Raw genomic sequence first — 12,049 nt, forward strand, 5'->3', positions numbered from 1 at the left:
CAAGCACAAGATGATGATGGCCATATCATATCACTTATATTGATTGCATGTGATGTTAATCCTTTATGCATCTTATCTTGCTTTGTTTGACGGTAGCATTATAAGATGATCCTTCACTAAATTATCAAAGTATAAGTGTTCTCCCTGAGTATGCACCGTTGCGAAAGTTCTTCGTGCTGAGACACCACGTGATGATCGGGTGTGATAGGCTCTACGTTCAAATACAACGGGTGCAAAACAGTTGCACACGCGGAATACTCAGGTTAAACTTGACGAGCCTAGCATATAACAGATATGGCCTCGGAACACGGAGACCGAAAGGTCGAGCGTGAATCATATAGTAGATATGATCAACATAGTGATGTTCACCGTTGAAACTACTCCATCTCACGTGATGATCGGACATGGTTTAGTTGATATGGATCACGTGATCACTTAGAGGATTAGAGGGATGTCTATCTAAGTGGGAGTTCTTAAGTAATATGATTAATTGAACTTAAATTTATCATGAACTTAGTCCTGATAGTATTTTGCAAATTATGTTGTAGATCAATAGCTCGCGTTGTTGCTTCCCTGTTTTATTTTGATATGTTCCTAGAGAAAATTATGTTGAAAGATGTTAGTAGCAAAGATGCGGATTGGATCCGTGATCTGAGGATTATCCTCATTGCTGCACAGAAAAATTATGTCCTTGATGCACCGCTAGGTGACAGACCTATTGCAGGAGCAGATGCAGACGTTATGAACGTTTGGCTAGCTCAATATGATGACTACTTGATAGTTTAGTGCACCATGCTTAACGGCTTAGAATCGGGACTTCAAAGACGTTTTGAACGTCATGGACCATATGAGATGTTCCAGGAGTTGAAGTTAATATTTCAAGCAAATACCCGAGTTGAGAGATATGAAGTCTCCAACAAGTTCTATAGCTAAAAGATGGAGGAGAATCGCTCAACTAGTGAGCATGTGCTCAGATTGTCTGGGTACTACAATCGCTTGAATCAAGTGGGAGTTTATCTTCCAGATAAAATAGTGATTGACAGAATTCTCTAGTCACCATCACCAAGTTAGTAGAACTTCGTGATGAACTATAGTATGCAAGGGATGACGAAAGTAATTCCTGAGCTCTTCGTGATGCTGAAATCGACGAAGGTAGAAATCAAGAAAAACATCAAGTGTTGATGGTTGACGAGACCACTAGTTTCAAGAAAAGGGCAAAGGGAAGAAGGGGAACTTCAAAAAGAACGGCAAGCAAGTTGCTGCTCAAGTGAAGAAGCCTAAGTCTGGTCCTAAGCCTGAGACTAAGTGCTTCTACTGCAAAAGGACTGGTCACTGGAAGCGGAACTACCCCAACTATTTGGTGGATAAGAAGGATGGCAAAGTGAACAAAGGTATATTTGATATACAGATTATTGATGTGTACTTTACTAGTGTTTATAGCAACCCCTCGGTAATTGATACTGGTTCAGTTGCTAAGAGTAGTAACTCGAAACGGGAGTTGCAGAATAAACAGAGACTAGTAAAAGTGAACAAAGGTATATTTGATATACAGATTATTGATGTGTACTTTACTAGTGTTTATAGCAACCCCTCGGTAATTGATACTGGTTCAGTTGCTAAAGAGTAGTAACTCGAAAACGGGAGTTGCAGAATAAACAGAGACTAGTAAAAGGCGAGGTGACGATGTGTGTTGGAAGTAGTTCCAAGATTGATATGATCATCATCGCACACTCCCTGTACTTTCGGGATTAGTGTTGAAACTAAATAAGTGTTATTTGGTGTTTGCGTTGAGCATGAATATGATTTGATCATGTTTATTGCAATACGGTTATTCATTTAAATTAGAGAACAATTGTTGTTCTGTTTACATGAATAAAACCTTCTATGGTCATACACACCAACGAAAATGGTTTGTTGGATCTCGATCGTAGTGATACACATATTCATAATATTGAAGCCAAAAGATGCAAAGTTAATAATGATAGTGCAACTTATTTGTGGCACTGCCGTTTAGGTCATATTGGTGTAAAGCGCATGAAGAAACTCCATACTGATGGGATTTTGGAATCACTTGATTATGAATCACTTGATACTTGCGAACCGTGCCTCATGGGCAAGATGACTAAAACGCCGTTCTCCGGAACTATGGAGAGAGCAACAGATTTGTTGGAAATCATACATACAGATGTATGTGGTCCGATGAATATTGAGGCTCGTAGCAGGTATCATTATTTTCTGACCTTCACAGATGATTTGAGCAGATATGGGTATATCTACTTAATGAAACAAGAGTCTGAAACATTTGAAAAGTTCATATAATTTCAGAGTGAAGCAGAAAATCATCGTAACAAGAAAATAAAGTTTCTACGATCTGATCGTGGAGAAGAGTATTTAAGTTACGAGTTTGGCCTTCAGTTAAAACAATGTGGAATAGTTTCACAAATTCATGCCACCTGGAACACCACAGCATAATGGTGTGTCCGAACGTCATAACCGTACTTTATTGGATATAGTGCAATCTATGATGTCTCTTACCAATTTACCACTAATCGTTTTGGGGGTTATGCATTAGAGACAGCTGCATTCACGTTAAATAGGGCACCATCAAAATCCGTTGAGACGACGCCTTATGAACTGTGGTTTGGCAAGAAACCAAAGTTGTCGTTTCTTAAAATTTTGGGGTTGCGATGCTTATGTGAAAAAGTTTCATCCTGATAAGCTCAAACCCAAATCGGAGAAATGTGTCTTCATAGGATACCCAAAGGAGACAGTTGGGTACACCTTCTATCACAGATCCGAAGGCAAGACATTCGTTGCTAAGTATGGATCCTTTCTAGAGAAGGAGTTTCTCTCGAAAGATGTGAGTGGGAGGAAAGTAGAACTTGATGAGGTAACTGTACCTGCTCCCTTATTGGATCACAGAAATCTGTTCCTGTGACTTCTACACCAATTAGTGAGGAAGTTAATGATGATGATCATGTAACTTCAGATCAAGTTACTACCAAACCTCGTAGGTAAACCAGAGTAAGATCCGCACCAGAGTGGTACGGTAATCCTGTTCTGGAGGTTATGTTACTAGACCATGACGAACCTACGAACTATGAAGAAGCGATGGTGAGCCCAGATTCCGCAAAATGGCTTGAGGCCATGAAATCTGAGATGAGATCCATGTATGAGAACAAAGTGTGGACTTTGGTTGACTTGCCCGATGATCGGCAAGCCATAGAAATAAATGGATCTTCAAGAGGAAGACGGACGCTGATAGTAGTGTTACTATCTACAAAGCTAGACTTGTCGGAAAAAGGTTTTTGACAAAGTTCAAGGTGTTGACTACGATGAGATTTTCTCACTCGCAGCGATGCTTAAAGTCTGTCCGAACCATGTTAGCAATTGTCGCATTTTATGAAATCTGGCAAATGGATAAACAAAACTGCATTCCTTAATGGATTTATTAAAGAAGAGTTGTATATGATGCAACCAGAAGGTTTTGTCAATCCTAAAGGTGCTAACAAAATATGCAAGCTCCAGCGATCCATCTATGGACTGGTGCAAGCATCTCGGAGTAGGAATATACGCTTTGATAAGTTGATCAAAGGATATAGTTTTATACAGACTTGCGGTGAAGCCTGTATTTACAAGAAAGTGAGTGGGAGCACTACAACATTTCTGATAAGTATATGTAAGTGACATATTGTTGATCGGAAATAATGTAGAATTATTCTGCAAAGCATAAAGGAGTTTTTCAAAGAAAGACCTCGGTGAAGCTGCTTACATATTGAGCATCAAGATCTATAGAGATAGATCAAGACGCTTGATAAGTTTTTTCAATGAGTACATACCTTAACAAGATTTTGAAGTGGTTCAAAATGGAACAGTCAAAGAAAGAGTTTCTTGCCTGTGTTACAAGGTGTGAAATTGAGTAAGACTCAAAACCCGACCACGGCAGAAGATAGAAAAAGAATGAAAGTCATTCCCTATGCCTCGGCCATAGGTTCTATAAAGTATGCCATGCTGTGTACCAGATCTATTGTATACCCTACACTGATTTTGGCAAGGGAGTACAATAGTGATCTAGGAGTAGATCACTGGACAGCGGTCAAAATTATCCTTACTGGAATAAGGATATGTTTCTCGATTATGGAAGTGACAAAAGGCTCGTCGTAAAAGGTTACGTCGATGCAAGTTTTGACACTAATCTAGATGACTCTAAGTCTCGGTCTAGATACATATTGAAAGTGGGAGCAATTAGCTAGAGTAGCTCCATGCAGAGCATTGTAGACATAGAAATTTGCAAAATACTTACGGATCTGAATGTGACAGACCCGTTGACTAAAATTATCTCACAAGCAAAACATGATCACACCTTAGTACTCTTTGGGTGTTAATCACATAGCGATGTGAACTAGATTACTGACTCTAGTAAACCCTTTGGGTGATGGTCACATGACGATGTGAACTATGGGTGTTAATCACATGGTGATGTGAACTATTCATGTTAAATCACATGGCGATGTGAACTAGATTATTGACTCTAGTGCAAGTGGGAGACTGAAGGAAATATGCCCTAGAGGCAATAATAAAGTTATTATTTATTTCCTTATATCATGATAAATGTTTATTATTCATGCTAGAATTGTATTAACCGGAAACATAATACATGTGTGAATACATAGACAAACAGAGTGTCACTAGTATGCCTCTACTTGACTAGCTCGTTAATCAAAGATGGTTATGTTTCCTAGCCATAGACATGAGTTGTCATTTGATTAACGAGATCACCTCATTAGGAGAATGACGTGATTGACTTGACCCATTCCGTTAGCTTAGCACTCGATCGTTTAGTATGTTGCTATTGCTTTCTTCATGACTTATACATGTTCCTATGACTATGAGATTATGCAACTCCCGTTTACCGGAGGAACACTTTGTGTGCTACCAAACGTCACAACGTAAATGGGTGATTATAAAGGTGCTCTACAGGTGTCTCCAAAGGTACTTGTTGGGTTGGCGTATTTCGAGATTAGGATTTGTCACTCCAATTGTCGGAGAGGTATCTCTGGGCCCACTCGGTAATGCACATCACTATAAGCCTTGCAAGCATTGTGACTAATGAGTTAGTTGCGGGATGATGTGTTACGGAACGAGTAAAGAGACTTGCCGGTAACGAGATTGAACTAGGTATCGAGATACCGACGATCAAATCTCGGGCAAGTAACATACCGGTGACAAAGGGAACAACGTATGTTGTTATGCGGTCTGACCGATAAAGATCTTCGTAGAATATGTGGGAGCCAATATGGGCATCCAGGTCCCGCTATTGGTTATTGACCGGAGACGTGTCTCGGTCATGTCTACATAGTTCTCGAACCCGTAGGGTCCGCACGCTTAACGTTACGATGACAGTTTTATTGAGTTTTGATGTACCGAAGGAGTTCGGAGTCCCGGATGAGATCGGGGATATGACGAGGAGTCTCGAAATGGTCGAGACGTAAAGATCGATATATTGGACGACTATATTCGGACTTCGGAAAGGTTCCGAGTGATTCGGGTATTTTTCGGAGTACCGGAGAGTTACGGGAATTCGTATTGGGCCTTAATGGGCCATACGGGAAAGGAGAGAAAGGCCTCAAAAGGTGGCCGCACCCCTCCCCATGGTCTGGTCCGAATTGGACTAGGGAAGGGGGGCGCACCCTTCCTTCTTTCTCCTTCCCCCTTCCCTTCTCCTACTCCCACAAGGAAAGGAGGAGTCCTACTCCCGGTGGGAGTAGGACTCCCCCCTATGGCGCGCCTCTCCCCTTGGCCGGCTGCCTCCCCCTTGCTCCTTTATATACGGGGGCAGGGGGGCACCCCAGAGACACAACAATTGATCCTTGAGATCTCTTAGCCGTGTGCGGTGCCCCCCTCCACCATATTACACCTCGATAATACCGTTGCGGAGCTTAGGCGAAGCCCTGCGTCGGTGGAACATCATCATCGTCACCACGCCGTCGTGCTGACGAAACTCTCCCTCAACACTTGGCTAGATCGGAGTTCGAGGGACGTCATCGAGCTGAACGTGTGTAGAACTCGGAGGTGCCGTACGTTCGGTACTTGATCGGTCGGATCGTGAAGACGTACGACTACATCAACCGCGTTGCGATAACGCTTCCGCTATCGGTCTACGAGGGTACGTGGACAACACTCTCCCCTCTCGTTGCTATGCATCACCATGATCTTGCGTGTGCGTAGGAAATTTTTTGAAATTACTACGTTCCCCAACATAGATCATGTAGTTCGTTTGCTAAAGCTTTTCTAATGTCAAGTATCATTTCCTTAGACCATGAGATCGTGCAACTCCCGGATACCGTAGGAATGCTTTGGGTGTACCAAACGTCACAACGTAACTGGGTGGCTATAAAGGTGCACTACAGGTATGTCCGAAAGTGTCTGTTGGGTTGGCTCGGATCGAGACTGGGATTTGTCACTCTGTATGACGGAGAGGTATCTCTGGGCCCACTCGGTATTGCATCATCATAATGAGCTCAATGTGACTAAGTAGTTAGTCACGGGATCATGCATTACGGAACGAGTAAAGTGACTTGCTGGTAACGAGATTGAACGAGGTATTGGGATACCGATGATCGAATCTCGGGCAAGTAAAGTACCGATTGACAAAGGGAATTGTATACGGGATTACTTGAATCCTTGACATCGTGGTTCATCCGATGAGATCATCGAGGAGCATGTGGGAGCCAACATGGGTATCCAGATCCCGCTGTTGGTTATTGACCGGAGAGTCGTCTCGGTCATGTCTGCGTGTCTCCCAAACCCGTAGGGTCTACACACTTAAGGTTCGGTAACGCTAGGGTTGTAGAGATATTAGTATGTGGTAACCCGAAAGTTGTTCGGAGTCCCGGATGAGATCCCGGACATCACAAGGAGTTCCGGAATGGTCCGGAGGTAAAGATTTGTATATAGGAAGTCCAGTTTCGGCCACTGCGAAAGTTTTGGGGGTCACCGGTATTGTACCGGGACCACCGGAAGGGTCCCGGGGGTCCACCTGGTGGGGCCACCTATCCCGGAGGGCCCCATGGGCTGAAGTGGGAAGGGAACCAGCCCCTGGTGGGCTGGTGTGCCCCCCATGGGCCTCCCCCTGCGCCGAGGGTTGGAAACCCTGGGGGTGGGGGGCGCCCCACCTGACTTGGGGGGCAAGTTGCCCCCTTGGCCGCCCCCCCCTTGAGATTGGATCTCTAGGGGCCGGCGCCCCCCCCCCAGGGCCCCTATATAAAGAGGGGGGAGGGAGGGCTGCGCACCGAAGCCCCTGGCGCCTCCCTCTTCCCCCCGTAACACCTCTCCCTCTCGCTGAGCTTGGCGAAGCCCTGCCGAGATCCCCGCTGCTTCCACCACCACGCCGTCGTGCTGCTGGATCTCCATCAACCTCTTCTTCCCCTTGCTGGATCAAGAAGGAGGAGACGTCTCTCCCAACCGTACGTGTGTTGAACGCAGAGGTGCCGTCCGTTCGGCGCATTGATCATCGGTGATTTGGATCACAACGAGTACTCCATCAACCCCGTTCTCTTGAACGCTTTCGCTCGCGATCTACAAGGGTATGTAGATGCACTCCTCCTCTCTCGTTGCTAGTAAACTCCATAGATTGATCTTGGTGATGCGTAGAAAATTTTAATTTCTGCTACGATCCCCAACAGAACCGCCTCCCGACCGTGCTCCTTCGGCCCCATCCCCACCACCACCCTTTCGTCCAGATCCGCCGCAATGGGGTCAGGTGTGTCAGGATGTAACACCAGATACCCATCGGAGTAGGCCTTCTTCCTATGCGCGGTCTTCTTGCCGTAGTACTTGGGCTCGCCAGGCTTGGGGTCCTTCCGCGTATGGGCGATCTCCCACGCCTGCATGTGTGAGAGCGGCCGCTTCAGTTTCTCCTCCTGCACCACCAAACAGAGGTTAGTCATACATAAGAAAGTGATGGTAAATAGAAGAAGAAGAATGTTTAATGGGGTTAGTCATACATTAACTGCCTTGTGGAGATAGTGGTTTCGGTTTCCCTAAGCATGTACTCCCTCCTTCCCTCGGTTAGCCTTGTTTTTGACTCTCATAGCCGCCCAGGCTCCAGCCTCATCACACCAAAGATCCACCAATGCCGCCCAGGACTCGTCTTTTCCATAACACCAATTTGGTAGCACCTACATAATGAAAGCATAATGGCATGTCAACACGAAACGGTGAAATGTACCACAAGGTAATGAAAGCATAATGAAAAATCTTTTATACTTACCTTCAAGAACTCGTCCCTCTCCAAGGTAATGCCCATCCTCCGCGCGTCTTCCTTGGTCATCTTCACACCAAGATAGTCGTGATGGTATGTCGAGATGGCCACATAGCGCACCTCGTACTGCATCTGGCGGGCCTTCTTCTTGCATTGGCGCAGCACGATCTGGTCCGCTCTGGCCCTGTGCTCCGGGAGAACTCGATAGAATTTCTACAATCATACACGAAACAAGAATGGAAGAAGCCATGAGTTAAATCATTCATGAAACTAGAATGGACTTGTGCTTCTGAAGAGAACTCACCCAGAAAGTGGTGATCACGGCCTTGGCATGGGTCCCATGGTCCGCGTGGAGGGCCGCTTCCCAGTACTCCCAGCTCGTGGCCAAGACCCAATGGTTCAAGTGCCTGACTGGATCCGGACAGTACAACCCCGGCCAGTGTAACTTCAGCAAGACGGTGATGAGGCCGTTGGGAATACGGACCCCTTTAGAATATATCCAGTTGCTGCAAAAGAATGAACTATTAGCATGTGACAAGCAAAATAAATAACAACCGGAATGAGCATGTGACAAGCAAAATAATGAAATTATTATAAAGTGGCACTTACTCTTTCCCCGTGGGCTCAATGAGCCACTTCTGCTCCTCAGTAGCAGGAACCTGCTTTGGTAGCTTTGCGTTACCACGCAGCCACCCCTTGTTGTCAACCCCCTCCCCGCCACCACCATCATCCCCGCCACCACCCTCCTCCTCGCCTGCCTTCCCCTCCCCAACCTCCTCCTCATCCTCCTCCTCCTCGTCCTCCTCCTCCACCTCCTCCTCCTCCACCTCCTCCTCAGCCCCATCCCGAACCTCCTCCTCCTCGCCTGCCTCGTCCTCCTCCTCCTCCTCACCAGAGGAGGGTACCTCACTAGAGGATGGCCTCGAAGACAACACCCCTAAGTCGGTGAGGGTGCGCTCTTTCTAGCCGCGACCCCCTGTAGTGGCTCTCCCCCCACCACCTCGCCCTCTAGGGGCTCTCCCCCCGCCCCCTCCTCCTCTAGGGGCACCTCTCCCTCGACCTCCCTGTGAGGAGTCATCGTCAAGTAGCCGGGGGGAGGATTACGTGCTCGACCACTCCGACTAGGCAGGCCGACGACCTTGCGTAGGAAACCCACGCCGTCGGCCTTCCCCTTGCCCATGTTCCACGAACCTGCATTGAAAAGAGAATAAGCAATTTGTAAATTAATGAAATGAAGGAAAAGGCATGATAATAAACACATTAATAAAAATGCATAAAAAGGCATATTCCTAAACTATAGAAAAAAAGACTTGACACGTACATCTGCTAGAAACCATATGAATCATCACTGTTGTAACCTCTTTCTCGGTCCGTCTCATCATCACTATCAATCATATCATCTTCGTTGTCTGACGGAGGTGGAGGCTCTTCCTCGTCGTCAGCGTCTTCGTTTAACTTTTCCTAGCATAAGTATGTCATTTTCATTGACAGTGGTCTCACCATCATTTCGTGCATCGTCGTCGTTTGGATCTCACAAAATTTCGGCAGCACCTCCCCGCTGGTCTCCAGATAACGTCTCGGCAAATAGCCGAGAGAATGTGCTCCGGAGAACAATGGGGAGGCGCCGCCGAAATCCTGTCTCGGAACGGGGTAGAACATGGAGAACATACCCAATCTACACATCCTCGGGCTGTCCATGGAAAACGCTGGACAATCCGAAAGAGCTGCGGTGATAAATATGCAATTGAATGCATATTTATCGATGCAACCCTTTCGGACGGGAGACACCTAGGTTACGCCAGTTGACTTGAGAATGAAATCTAGTCACATGAAAAAGGAGGTGATGGATTTGTAGCTCACCCTCCGCTGTAGAGGAAGTAGTCGAACAGCAGAGGGATGCTCAGGGACCAACGCGTCGGACAACGGCCACTCCGGTGAAATGTGACACCACAAAGCCTGCAAATTCCACCGAAAAACAACTTAGATCATCACATCTCAGTCAAGTGTCAACCTTATGTCTTCTATTCTTTTAGCAAGATCATCATGACTATCATTTTTTTAGCAAGATCATCACATCTTAGTAAGTTTCAAAATTTTGTCTTCAATTATTTTATCAAGATCATTATGAGTATAAAAAAGAATAGCAAGATCATCACATCTCAGTCAAGTGTCAAAATTTTGTCCAACATCCATCCATCCATTCATATATCATTAACTTGACCAACATCCATTTATAAACATGACCTAACATTAAATTTATGACAAACAAAGTTTCTAAAAAAATTCACCGACATTCCATCCATCCACCATCTATGATTCTAACAACATCCATGCATCCATCTAACAAAAAATAATCCATACATCCATCCACCTAAAAACAGTAGCAAGAAGAACAAAAAACATACAAATTTTTTTATCTATCTAACTATCTATCCATCCATTCATCTAGCAACACAATAGCGGCAGGGGAGCAAGGCAGCAGCGGGGGGAGCGGCACGCTGGCGGGGGAGCTCACCGAGGGGGGCAGTAGGGGAGCAGCGGAGGACGTGGTGGCGGAGGTGGTGTCTGAGGGGCCGGCGACGGGCGGTGGAGCGTGGGCGGCCGAGGCCTCCCCGGTGCTCACCAGCAGCAGAGGAGGGCCGGGAGGGCGCCGGAGTTCGCCGGAGCCACGGCCGCGGCCAGCTCACCAGCAGCAGCAGCAGGAGGTGGACGGGGCGGCGGGTGGAGGGGGGCGGGTGGAGGGGGCGGCCGGGGCAGCGGGTGGAGCGGGACTGGGGTGGAAGGGGGCGGACGGCGACAGCGGGTGGAGGGGGTGGATGGGGCGGCGGGTAGAGGCGGCGGATGGGGCGGCGGGTGGAGGGGGGCGGGTGGAGGGGGACTGGGGTGGAAGGGGGCGGACGGCGACAGCGGGTGGAGGGGGTGGACGGCGGCGCGGCGGGTCGGGATCCGGTGGCGGGGGCGGCGCGGGTGGGGGTCGGGGTCGGGCGGCGGCGCGGCGTGGGTTGGAGTAGGAGGAGTGGTTGAGGAGGGGCAGTTGAACGAGTGGCCACGGCGTGGCCCGAGTGGATAAGGGTGGATCTATGCCGACGGCCATGCCGTTGGCATAGGAGTGGTCCCACCTGACAGCGAGAGGGCCATCGAGTGGATAAGGGTGGCTCTATGCCGACGGCCAGGCCGTCGGCATAGATAGGAGGCCTATGCCGATGGCTATGCCGTAGGCATAGATGGCAAATACTTTTTTTGAAAAAATAGTCCCACCTCGCCGAGGGAAAAGCAATTTGACCTTTTTAAATAGTTCACTAATCCATACGTTATAAGCTCCGGTATTCATTAGACTTATATGAAGAAAATGGACAATTACTGTGAAACTTTCAGTGCACGGGCAGCCGGCCCGGTGCCCGGGCACTAAAGGTTTCACAGTGATAGTACATTTTCAATGATAAATACCGGAGTTTTTAATCAATTCAATTATTACATTTTTAGATTCTTAGTTTACCGTCTGTATGGGACCTGGTAGCCGGTGCGACGCCTGTGACACCGGGACCCTGGGGGTTAGGCGGTACGGGGGCCGTGGGGGGTAGCAATGCCACTGGAGCTTAGCCGTCGGCATAGATGGACATGCCACGTCCGGCGAAAGTCAAAGGGCTAGACCCGGCGGTCATCTGTGTCAGGGTTAGACAGGACGGGGTACCTGTGGGTGGGGGGGTAGCAATGGCGTCCGTGAGGGGGGCCACACCCCGGAGACGCGTGCCGCCTCTTCGTACATGCCACCACAGCACCCCGCAT

The sequence above is a fragment of the Triticum aestivum genome, chromosome 3D, assembly GCF_018294505.1.
Source record: "Triticum aestivum cultivar Chinese Spring chromosome 3D, IWGSC CS RefSeq v2.1, whole genome shotgun sequence".
NCBI classification, from domain to species: Eukaryota; Viridiplantae; Streptophyta; class Magnoliopsida; order Poales; family Poaceae; genus Triticum; species Triticum aestivum.